The following is a 13,520-nucleotide window of genomic DNA, read 5'->3' on the forward strand; positions in this document are numbered from 1 at the left end:
TTCTTTTAAGAATGGGTGAGTTTTTAGAGATAAGCAAGTCGCTTTCTATTCTGACAGGCTATAAGGGATAAATTTGGTCCTTTTTTGATTATGTGAATAAAGGATTGTTTTGACATTGTTTTCTGATTTTAATATCTTCTTCATATACTCTGCACTTCATTTGTGTGCTGGAACCATCTCTGTCCTATGGAATCGTGAACAGATGATAGGAAGTTCAATATATTTTTTTACCATTTGCAGTTTCTAAGATCTTCCCTGACAGGAAAGTGTTTTTCCATCATAACTTTGTGAGAAATCAACACTTCTCCTAATTTTATAGCCAGTGTTTCTGGCAGTATGTTGTACTTGAGCAAAAATCTCACTGGTTTATCTGTAGACTTCTTTAGTACCTTTGTGACATAGCAAGTGTGGCAAATCAGTTAATATGTACCACTAAGAAAAATCCTGCAGTGACAGAGGAAAAAGCAACTTGACTTATACAAGTTTTTCTTTATAAATTATACAAAGTAATTATTCCTTATGTGTCACTTAAGGAAGCAAAAGTGGGTTGAGGTTAGGATCTGAGATCTTATGAGAACGTACTCAGTGAGATGTGTTCAGCACACATCATCACTTCTGAGGTGGTTCCTATAGCATGATTTCTTTTTAGCTCTTTGGTAGATTTTTCATTTTTGTTTTTAGCTTCACAAGCTAGTAGAGTATACACCAACAAAAAATAGATATCAGTGTGGGGAAATTTGTGGGAAAAAAGACTTCCTTGCTATTTTTCCAACAACTTTGACCTTATGCACATGAGTCAGGACATTGTTTTTATTCTACTGACTGACAGATCCAACTTTTTTATGAGACTTCTTGTAGTCAATAAACGTCCTAATTAGTCTCTTCACACTTTTCATGTCTCTCTTCACTGTGTGGCTTATGGGAACTTCACTCATTTCAGCTTTTTCCCACAGCTTTTGTGACCCTGAAAATTTTCTCTGATCAGTTTGTAGGATTATATTTTTCTACAAGCTATTTCCTCTGAAATGACAGGTCTCCTCTGCCAACATTTCTGTCATTACTAATAAAGCATAACATTGGAGAATGCCCTTCTGATTTTTCCTGTTGCCCTTTTCTACAGTTTACTATAGTATCATTTGTTGCCTCTCTGTGTTCTTCCTCAGTAATGCACTGACTGAGCCGGAACAACTGACCTGATGGTTTCATCATCTGGGATTGCGGACCTGTCTTTTCAGCCACAGTACTTGTCGTATCCGGGGATCAGGGTCAATATCAGTCCTTGGCAGAGTTTTTACATTTCAGGGTACTGTCTTGTCTACCTGATTTACTGATAGTTTCTCAGGAGCTGACAAGAGTGAGCTTCAAGTACATTTTTTTCAACTGTAACATTGGAAGAAAATGTTAGTCAGAGCAAGCAGATTATCTAAACAGAGCCTGATGAGTCTGTGTCCCTGCTCATTGATCTTTCTTAATCCACGTTTGCTTAATTCATTCTAATCCATGACCTTCGCCCCCACTTTAGCTTTGCAGTGCCCTACATTGAGCAGTGCATTCTGCCTCAGCAAAGTATCAGTGCATTCTCCAGGATATTATCATCCTTGGCCATTGTCAAAGAGAGGGGACCTGGACAGCAGTCAGGTTAACTGGCATTTCTTTACAGAAGATTAAAATAATAAGAGCTGTAAAAGGATTATATCTCATTGAGATTAGTATTCTGTTCCTATCTAGGGGTGTCAATGCTTTCTTGTGTTTTAAACATCATCTTTAAAATGATAAAATCAATGGCAGCCGAGTGGTAGAACATAGCTGATGTGTCAGCTGTTATATTTTAGTATTATACAGTGGCTTTGTGATAGCAATATCATCACAAGTGAGACATTCAGCTCATAGGTTGTAATGGAGAAGTTTGTGAAACATATAGTGAAAGCTGGATGCTTTGATGACATGAAAGTGCTATTTTCCTGAAAAAGTAAAAGACAGATATATATAACTTTGTATTTTTTTCCATATTCCACCAATGAACATAGAGTAGCTTTTTCATTACTAAGTGTCTCCCATATTAGGACATAACAGTAAAATATTGAGCAATATTATATAAATGTTTTTCAGCTGGCCTTCCCCTCTGGAATTGCAGATAATTTTCAGTCCAGAGTATAACTGTGAGTCAATACATACAGATGACTTAAAGCCGGAAAAATTTCTCTTGTTTATTTTTGTTTTACCTTTTTTTTTTTTTGCTTGATAGACATTCTTTGTATGTTTTAACATCCATTTGGGATATGCTCCTAGGAATCTCATTTATAAATTATATACTTTCCTGCCTGTCTTCATTTGCAGCAGTGTATCATATACAAAATGACTGTGCAGCTTTGAGCCTCTCTAGTGTACTTTAAACATGTATTAACTTATGCATCTTTAAGTCCATTGAACTTATTTAGAATGAGACTGGGCCAACGTAAATTGAAATGGAGGATTAGAAGAAACAGAGGTAGAGCCAGAACAAAGGAGCATCAAAAGTAGATAAAAATGTTAGACAAAATGGTTCTGAAAAGTTACATGCAAGGACTGCAAGCCCTTGGGTAGTTGCACAGTAACTTGAACACACAGTAGTTCATGTAGCAAATGGAAAATGACACTTGCCAGAATCTGACCTTGATAGAAATATTTAAGTAATATTTCTAGTATGATCAAATAACTTCCTCATTATTTTAGGCGGTAAGAGGTTTTCCAGAAAGCTCTATCTGCTAGTTGTTATTATGCTCTCTGTTTTCATAAATGGAAGGACAGGAGTATTGGAAATGTATTGCATTTAATTTTTAACCTTTTTATCTAAGTTCTTGTTTGGGCTGCACTACATGAGTATCTGAGCAGCTTACAAATATGAATTACTTTACTTTTCCAGGGAAACATACTTATTGTTGTAAGAGAGAAAATGTAGAAAACTGAGGCATAAAGAAACTGAAAGTAAGATCTTTAGAGGTATTTAGGAATCTAGAATACAAACTTGGTGGAACTGAGATGTTTCAGTCTCAGAAAATGGCAGGATAGCAGACTCTAAGTTTTCTGCATTTAAGATAAATTATTTTTTTAATTTAATATCCTGCTACTACACATACCAAGGAGGTTCACCAGATTGCTTGTGATGGGCAGAAAGCATATGCAAGATTTACAACTAATATTTAGTCTGGCACAGATCACAGTAGTCACACATGTAGATGCTTGTGTCCTGTATCCTAAAGGTTAAATCACTCCTCCAAGAAGCAAGTCCTCTGCCATGTTAGCCTAGAGAACCCCTAACCCTGCTGCCTGGAAAAGGAGGAGCTGGGTGATCAATGTGGGCATCCCTTACCACTAAGCCTCTTGTGTATTTTATACTCAAGAATAGAAGCATCATAGGACCAGAATAAAAGTAAGAGAGAAGAAACATGGGCATGCATTCTTATTTTTATAATCCTAGGCACTGTGAGAATAAGCCTGGCTTTTAGCTTCTTTCCCCTGGACTGCTTCAGCATTCAATTCATTGAGATCTAATGTAAAATTTATAAAAACAGCAAAATCAGGTTTTATAATTAGTGTCTCTCAGTCTATGCTCTGGCCTTTAAACTGCAATATAAGATTTCCCCTTGACTCTTTTCTTTCCCTCATGATTTTTGTAACCTTGGCTAAATATTGGCTGTATCTCAGCAGCTGGTATGATGGAGTCCCTTTCTTGTTTTACACCTCCACATGTTCTGTAATCTGAAAGGTACGATCTGTATTGCTTGGATAAAAGTAATATGACCCCTTTCCTCCATTACCTTCGGTGACTGCTGCATCACCTTCTGACTCTGGTTTGGGTTTTTTTTGTTTAGTTGGGGGTTTTTTGTTAATTTTTTTTTCTCACCTGAAACACCTGTCATTACTATGAACTGCAATTGCCATGCAATAAGAGATGTAAAGAGAAGCAAGAGTGAGAGTTCTAGCACCTACTCACCTCACTTAGGTACCCAACCATCTATAGATATTTAAAATGAAGGACTTATTTATTAAGACTGGAGTTTCTTTAGGTTTTTCTGTAGTTAGTACAGCAAAAAGGCTTCCCCCAGAGACAATTTCTCTCTCTGGAGAGAGTGAAAGAGTCCTGAGAGACTCTATATGCAACTCCTTAAAACAAGTTTTAAAATTTTAAAAATAAAAACATAATTTTGAAGTTCATTAGACATTTCAGTCTAGGTGAGGTGAATTCTACGCATATTAAAAAAAGGCTCTTGACTTTGTTTCATATTTATAGTCTAATAATTATCCTACTAATGATCCTTATAGAAATGTCAGATTTCAGTGGGTTTCTTGGAGTTCACTACGGTTATTTATGTATCAAGAAATTTCTTTCTCTTGCTCAGTTTTGGTCTTAGTGTACTGACTGCCCATGGTTTATAACTGTTTCTTCCCAAGTTCTCTTCTGACCCAAGCTTCCCTCCTAAATTAAATCCAAGAATGCTTCAGTGGATTGCACATCCCAACAACTGTTTTTAGTAGACTTTACAAATTAGAGGGGGTTTTGTCCCCCTGACCTGAGCAGTCTGTTATTGTCTACCATGCTGGGGAACTTCCTACGCTCCCGTGTCCTTTGTCACTGCCTCAAAATATGTGATATATGGCCACATTTTCATGCTATAAAAAAAATTTCAAGTGAGCTAAAACACAGCTCTCTCATTATTTTAGACAAATTAATATAAAATCCTTTCCTTGACCCTCCCATCAATAATTGTATATATGCGCATACATACACACACAGAGTCAGATCAACAAAAATATAAATATGTATTTATGTACACACTATTATATATATATATATATATATTTAAAAACAGACCTTTGTATAAACCATACAAGGCCCAGAAAGGATCTATACCCAAGAATTGTTCATGCAAATACAACTGATCTACCTTAGAGGAGACTATTTCTGAGGCTGACTGCCAAGCTTCCCTCCCTGGGGTGGGAGGGAAATCAGATGTAGTCTGATTTACTACAAATTGTACCAACAACTTTTCTATACGAGAATATATTGCATGTCACTAGGCTGTTCTTTTTATTTCATGTATCTTTCTCATTATTTTACTGTAAACTTTTAGGTTAGGACTTATTTTTACAATAGGCTTATAGAGCCTCTTTCCATTAAGTAAGACTATAAAAGTAGTGCATTTCAGTGTCCCAACTAAATAATCTGTTTTAATTAGCCAAAAGAAATATATGTGTAGTGTGTTATGCATAATGTATTTGAGGGGAAAAGTTTTTTAAAAGATTCAAAGGCTAGAAAGTGCCTTTTTTTTAATATATAATCCCAGGAGAAAATGTATGTAATAATTCATTGTACACAATCTAATTCACAATTATTTCTTTTAAAAGATCTTTATGGATATATACATACATTGGACTTGAATCCCCTTAGGGCTGAGGAAATCCAACTTTTTAATGGATTTCTTTTGAGCATACTGGAGCCATAACTTAAAATTTTGCATTCTGAGCAAGAACAAGAGCAAGAACAAATGAAGGCAAACAATTAAATTTGCAATAAAGTTAAAAACATGAGATACCTCTTCTCTCTGCATATCCTTTGGAAAATATTAGCTAATTATATTTAACACAGAATGAGAACATAATTCCCACTGTTTTGACAAGTAACAAATTGCATATTATCACCTTGTAAATAATATTATTAAAAACAGTTGTCCTTGTCTGTAATTTCTTCTTTGTAAGAACAAAATTAATTTGAGGCCTGTCATTCAAAATATGTGTCTTAGAATATCAAAGCAGCAGTTTGAAGATACTGAAAACTGAAAATCCGCTACACCCTCTGCACAGAGGGAGAAATACGGTGCTGTAATAAGAAGATAAAAGGAAATGTATGAGAAGTCTATGGTAGCAGCATGATCCCTTGTGATAATCAGATTTTCAGTCATGATTAATTTGACTCAGTCATTCTATTAATAATATTATCCTGACTATAATCTAAGCATAATATTGGTTTCCATTGGGAGATATAAATTGTACATTATTAGGCATTTTTAATTTTTTTTATTAGTTGACTAATTAAACTGAATTTCTTACCTTTTTTTCTTAAAAAATTCCATGCAGAGATTAATTTTAATACTTTGTATTTAAACACATCATCTTTCATCCAAAGATCCAAAGGTGCTTCACCATACAAATATTAATTTGTACTCTATGAATGATCTCACAGCAGTCCAATGAGCTGTATTACTAGCTGTTATTTTTTAATGCTCTTTTTTTAAAGTAAAATGTTCACATCCTTCAGCAGGATATAATAACATGAACATCTACATGTTTGCAGAGTCATTTTCAAGTCAAGGGACAGCACTTGCTGGTAGCACAAAGATTAGATCCATGAAGTGACCTTATTGAAAGATAATAACTCACATTAAAAGTAGGAAAGCTTTTTTCCATTAACTTCAAAGGGGTCAGGTTTTCACCTAATAGTGCATAATGGTAGAAGCATCGGAGACAGATGTAAAAAGGGAACAGTCAAAAATCATCAGGTATTCTCTACACCAGTGAGATGCAGAATGTACTCGCACAGAAGTTTGATATGTATGTTTAGTTCTTAACTTTTGTTTTCTGTTAAAAATTATGTGTGTAAGAGCATTGCTTCCTTCAAACGTGAGGCCAGATCAAGTGCTGGATCAGTTTTGTTCCTTAAAGCTAAGATGCAACACAGCGGTAAGAACTACTTTCACTGGGATGATGCAGTGGAGATTTCTGTTTATTACATGTTATTTTAACCATACTTCAGAATTGATGTGCAGTCAAATGAGTCATGATAGCAAGTGTGACTACAGGGGGTAAATATACTGCTCCCATACATGGCAATTGCCTTATTATGTTCAGGCTCTTTAAAAAAGACAGGGCTAAATTTTACTTTTCTTTAAACAAAGATGAATTCCAGAGTAATTTATTTTTCACTTTTTAATTCAGATTTAAACTCAGATAACTGAAACCAGAATGTGGACTCTGTAGTTATGGGTAAAACTATTTAAAAATGTGCTATAATTGTTAAGGATACAGTAAAACCAAACACGATGATCTGTACTTGGACTTTGTATTAATCAGATCTATGTACAGAGACAGAGCACGCCTGCAGGGCTATGGTCTTATTGGCATCATGGAGACATGGTGGGATGGCTTCTATGACTGGAGTGTTGGAATGGAAGGATACAGGCTTTTTAGGAAGGATAGGCAGGTGAGATGAAGAGGGGGTGTTGCTGTCTACGTCAATGACCAGCCAGAGTGCATAGAGTTCTTTCTGGGAGTGGATGAGAAGCTAAGAGCTTATGGGTCAGGATTAAAGGAGCGAAGGGAGAGGTGAAGTTATAATGGGAGTCTGCTACAAGCCATCTGACCAGGAAGACTGAGCAGATGTGCCCCTCTGTAGATAGATAGGAGCAGCCTCACATTGACAATTCCTAGTCCACGTGGGGAACTTCTACCACCTCAATGTCTGTTGAAAGGAAAACACAGCAGGGCGTAAGCAATCCAGGAGGTTCTTAAAATGCCTTGATGCCTTCCTTCTCCAAGTAATAGAGGAGCCACTGAGGAAAGGTGCTATACAGGACCTTATTCTCACCATCAAGGAGGGACTGGTGGGGAATGTAAAGCTCAAGGGAAGCCTTGGCTGGAGTGACCATAAAATGGTGGAGTTCAAGATCCTTACAGCAGTGAGGAGGATGTGCAGCAAGCTGACTGCCTGTCAACCTCACCTCCATCCCTGGTAAGGTGATGGAATAACTCATCCTGGATATCATCTCTAAGCATGTGGAGGAAAAGAAGGTTAGATGAGTAGACAATGAGGTGGACTGAGAACTGGCTGAATGGTAGAGATCAGAGGGTTGTGATCAGTGACACAGAGTCTAGTTGGAGGCCTGTAAGTAGCGGTGTTCCCCAGGGTTCAGTACTGCATCCAGTATAGTTCAACTTATTCATCAAAGACCTGGATGAAGGGACAGAGTGCACCCTCAGCAAGTTTGCAGATGATACAGAACTGGGAGGAGTGGCTGACACACCAGAAGGTTGTGCTCCCATTCAGTGAGACTTGGACAGGCTGGAGAGTTGGGCAGAGAGGAACCGAATGAAGCTCAACAAAGGCAAATGCAGGGTCCTGTATCTGGTGAGGAATAACCCCATGCATGAATATAGTCTGGGGGCTGACCTGCTGGAAAGCAGTTTTGGGGAGAAGGATCTGGGCATCCTGGTGGACAAAAAGCTGTCCATGAGCCTGCAGTGTGCCCTTATGACCAAGAAGGCCAATGTTGTCTAGGGTGCCTTAGGAAGAGCATTTCCAGCAGGTTGTGGGAGGTGATCCTACCCCTCTAGTCATCCGTGGTGAGGCCACATCTGGAGTACTATAACCAGTTCTGGGCTCCCCAGTTCAAGGACAAGGAGTTACTGAGGAGAGTCCACCAGAGGGCTCTGAAGATGATTAGGGGACTGGAGCTTCTCCCTCAGGCTGAAGGAGCTGGGCGTGAATCCTATCAATGCATATAAATATCCTAAGGGTGGATGTCAAGAGGATGGGACTAAACTCTCTTCAATGATGCCCAGGGGCAGGAGAAGGGGAAACAGGCAGAATCTTAAACACAGGAAGTGCCATCTGAATATAAGGAAAAAATTCTTTACCATGAGGGTGGCAGAACACTGGAACAGGCTGCTCAGAGTGGTTGTGGATTCTTCTTCTCTGAAGATATTGAAAACCGGTGTGGACATGGTCCTGTGCAACCTGCTGTAGGACGACCCTACTTTATCAGGGAAGGTGGACTAGATGATCTCCAGAGGCCCTTTCCAATCCCAGCCATTCTGCGTGAATCTGTGTGAAATACATGACTGCGAAAAGAAGCGTGTATACCTGAAACAAGGTCCTTGGATACAGTGCTTACCTTACCATAGGGTATTGCTTAAGGATCTCTGAAATCAGGGATAAGGTGCTTGGCAACTCAAAAGACTGAGTCAATTATGTTAAAAAAAAAGGCAGTGTAACACCCATAAAGTGCATGTAACAGCTGCATGAAATGGCAATATGCTATTATTACAAGGAAAATAAAATGGATCATTATAAATGAAACATGCAGAGGCTTGTTATCAGCAGAACAATTGTTATGTATTCAGCAATCAGAAACACCCACTTGGAAATCCTTAACAAAATGCTTAACATTTTATAAATAGAATTTCCAGGGAATTTAGAGATCAATACAACTGTCTAGCCACCTTCCACCTGTCTGGAACTGCCTTCCAATAAGAGTAACAGAGGAAAACAATTTAAGTAGCTTTGAAGTGGAGCTTAATACATTTTTGAATGGGATTATAGGATGCAGGAAATGCCTATTAGAGCAGGGGATATGAATCAATGGCTTGGGAGGCCTTTCAGTATCACATCTTGTGTTCCAAAAACTAACTTTGTTTTCTTGTCTCCTGTAAGCACAGATTCATCACAGAAGACAGGTTTCAACAAAACGTCATATTGTTAAGAAGTTGTTCTAGCTAATAGTGTTGTTTGATGAACATTTAACCTTCAAGTAATTCTAATATTAACCCTGTATTAGTGGAGTAGGAATCCATGCTTCATGAGTCAGTATTTGTAGTCAGCAGCAGAAGTGTCTAAAATCAATAACTAACATGCACCAGGGCCTTACATGGAATTAGGAACAGTGTAAAAACAGCAGTTGCTCTTCAATATGCCTGTGCCAACTGAGATCAGATGAAATTTGAACATTTTTTTTCCTTTGGTCACTAGAATTTATATATACATGCAGTAGAAAGGGCTATTAGAAAATTAATAATTTTTGGATTTAAATCCCTGTTTATTCATCCGCCTTGTGTGCACCTCTAAGGAATATCTACACACAGAAAGAGGAGAAGAAGCACTCAAGGTAAAGTGGGGATCCATGGGAATTCTTCCTATTCTAGGTGAAGAATGGGGTAAAAACAATCAGTGCAAATTCTCCTTGGCTGATGTGCCACAAGTTTCTCATTATGGTAATTAGTAACGCATGAACACTGTTAGACTTTGCTGCATGTTATATCCCTTAATGCTCACTATTTACTGTAGTGCCCAGAGGCCCTAATAGGAACACTGAACCAATGCAGCACAGATTGGAGGCTGACAGGGCAGTAGGAGGAAATGTCACTGCTGATCTTATAAAGGGACTCAAGGATTTCTTGCTCCTCTCTGTCTCCCATAGGCGCTGCAACTACTGAGATGGAGCAAAGCTATCACCCTTGCTGGACTCAATGGCTGTGTACATATGGTGCTGCACTTGGGAACTTTGAACTGTCTGTGGCATGTGAGTCCTTTCCTTGCACTGCCCATAATAAATAAGCACTCATTCTTGAAATGAACCTCATAAAGGATGATACTATATTGTTTCACAGAACTGGAGTACTGTCAAAACCACTTTTTCTTTCCTCGTCTAATTCTAAATGTTTCAATTGTCACTCAGAAGCAGGTCACCTATATGTAAATGTGACCCTTATTATATTGCCAAGAACAGAGAGACTTAGGACAATCTGTGTTGAAGAGGTTGATTGCACAAGTTTAGGCTGCCTGAGGGCTGTTACTTACCAATTTTTCTAAAACTTAGGGGAAGAGAAGACTGTATACTAAAACTGATTCATTCTACTTACCTTATTTTTCTCTTTATATCTTCTGAACAGTCCGCAAATTCTCTGTCCACTGTTGTTTGGTAACTATTAGAAGTATTCACCAAAATATTATTCTGAAATAATTGATGTATACATCACATAAGTCAGAGAAACTATCAATCAAATGCCTGGCTGAAGATTAGAAAACTGTTTATCTCTCAATCTTAGTTAATTGAGACTTCACATCTAAGCTTTTGCTTTGTACTCCAATACAACTGTTAGAAGTTAATCTTTTAAGTCTAACTATTCACATAGCCTCTCCTTATGTCAAGGAGACAGAAAGCATCATCAAAGATTTATCTCATTCCATACCAGACATTTAAGATGTTTCAGATAAACTATGCTCATGAGGTTTCTTTTTCTTCTCATAGTGGCTCAGTAGGCCACTATGTCTAATGTTAAAATATGTAGGTTAGATGAAATGAATTGCACAGTATGAAGAGGTGGAATATGATTCAAATGCTTCACCCAATAAGGGATTACAAATAAAATTCTGGGATTTAAAGGCAAGAGTTGCCCAGATTCTATCATCCACAAGCAGATGGTTGGCCTTTTAATGTAAATGTAATATAAAGAAATAGTAGTCAAAAATACTGGTGTGTAGCGTGTGCAAATTGTGATTCAGCAGATAGACCTAAAGAGTCAGTAATAAGAAATTATGTATCTGATAAAATTGTCAGCTTAACAGATGAAATAATGTAGAGTGAGAATTTCTGTGTGCATAAAATTTTCTGTTTCTAGAATTATATGCTCCCGAAATGACAGAATAAATGTTATTAGGATGTTGGTTGCACAGCTACTGTTGCTGCAATTGTAAACTACAAAAAACCAAACCAAACAAAAAACCCACCACCAAATGCACAAATATCTGGTAGTAGGTAGTTTTAATTACCACTTTGTGTATTTATGCTTTTATTTAAAATGTACTCATTTTATCATCACACGCCTTTATGCTGTCAATTCAGAACTGATCATTCAAACTCAGAAAATCCTCCTTGAAATGTGTATGCCACATGGTAATCTTATCTGAACATATTTAATGAAGAAAAATGTTCAGTTTTGAACGTATGCTATGAAGTTAGCTGCTTTTTCTATGCTGTGTAATACCTTAAAAATGCACCTTAACACTTCTATCTGATTAGCATGAATGATTCAATAAAAACACCTCAACTGCATAGAAACTGGAGACGATATAGCCTAACCCAGCTGTCATGCAATTTATAAATACAGAAGCAACTACCCACATCTGTTCTCCTATTTTCTTTTTTTCAATTTAAGAGGGAAATTGACCTTACAATCTTCAACGTGACTTCAGGTCATTGTTATTAGTGATGAGAAAATGCTGTGTTCTTCTATTGACTGAGTTTGGCAAAGCTCCCAGATATTTTACAATCATAGTGTAAAAGCTCTGAAATGCTGTACAGTATTTTATTTTTTTCAGGTTTAGACATTTGTTGTAATAGTCTGTACAGCTGGCAAATAAAAATCTTTTTGCAGGAAGTCTGGGGGCTTTTTTTCTGTTAAAATGATATTTCTCCTTTGAAACCCTGAATTTTAAAATAACTTGGCTGAAATAAATATGTTACTAGGTGTTTCTTTTAGGCAAAGCAGTTAGTAATTTCCATTTAGGGAGCATGGGTAAGGGAGCAGTATTATTATTATTTTTCAAGTTTCAGGAAGAACAAATATTTGTGTGTAAAATTAGAGTTGGCTTGAGGCTTATTCTCAAGAAAGCATGGATGCATAAACACAGAGTTATGGAACTTTCCATTCTCCCTACATGAAGGAAAGAGAAAATCCAGATTTTTGCAGCATAATTCCCATTAACTACAGTATTATTCATGCATAATCCTGTTTAAATTTTTTGATGTCTAAGTTAAAAAAATCAACACTTAAGTACCCCAATAAAATAATTATAATTTAGCAGCATCCAGTGGATCTCTACAGGAACCTGTTTGACTTCTTATCTTCTATGTGCAGGAGTTCAGGACCCATGCAATAAGTCTTGATGTTTAATATAATAAGCAGCCTGTAATAACTGAAGTAAAAATTGATGAATGTGTTTGTATTCAGACGGGATAAAAAGATGCCAGGTTTGGGGGCTATGTTTTTGTCTCCACTTTTTGAAACAGTTCTGTCTCACATGGTATTAAGAGACAAAGATATGTCTCCTGTAACAGCACACACACATGATTTTTGAACTGGAACTGCGGTTGAGATTTCTGCTTTTTCTCAACACTTAGACGAGAGAATCATGCTTAGAAACTTTCTTGGGTAAAACGAATATTTAGTGATGCTGAAAGAAGACAAACAACCCTTGCAAGAAGAGAAGTACTCTTTATCTTTCCATTAAAACTGATTGTTGTTTAGTGAGCAATTGTGATCATTTTGAGCAGAAATACAATACAAAACCAAGTATGTAATCTAAACTGATTATTTTGCAAAATCTCACCAATTTCTTTAGAAAACTAATTCAGATGTGTTAAGCTACTTCAGATGTCACAGCATTCCTTCATTTGTCCCTCTAGGAAGAGGGGAGGAGAGTAAGACACGCTGCAGATATTGAGGAAAGCAGATTCATTTGCCACAGTCAAATTTTTATGGCTTTTTTTTAACCAACCTCCTTTATGAAAGGCTGGAAAAACAGGTAGGCTTCATGGCATGATTTTAAGACTTAGCAAATTCAGTGCTGTTGAACTGTAGAGGTAGCAAGATCAAGGACTCTTTGTTGAAAAAAATCTGCAAAGAGTCATCACAACTAGTCATCTCCCATTATAAAATAGAATTACCACCTATCTAAAATGTGGACTTATTCCAAGGAAGCAGAAGTT

The 13,520-nt window shown here is 37.1% G+C and overlaps 1 protein-coding gene across 1 annotated transcript in view; it reads left to right on the forward strand.

The window, feature by feature from the left end:
• Positions 1–13,520, forward strand: part of LOC135409709 (uncharacterized) — a 69,839-nt gene that overhangs the window by 40,589 nt on the left and 15,730 nt on the right. Inside the window, exon 5 of the mRNA XM_064645611.1 lies at positions 10,230–10,331. The gene's annotated coding sequence lies outside the window, so the exon portion shown is untranslated. The remainder of the gene's footprint in view (positions 1–10,229; positions 10,332–13,520) is intronic.

The sequence above is a fragment of the Pseudopipra pipra genome, chromosome 2 (genome assembly GCF_036250125.1).
Source record: "Pseudopipra pipra isolate bDixPip1 chromosome 2, bDixPip1.hap1, whole genome shotgun sequence".
NCBI lineage: Eukaryota > Metazoa > Chordata > Aves > Passeriformes > Pipridae > Pseudopipra > Pseudopipra pipra.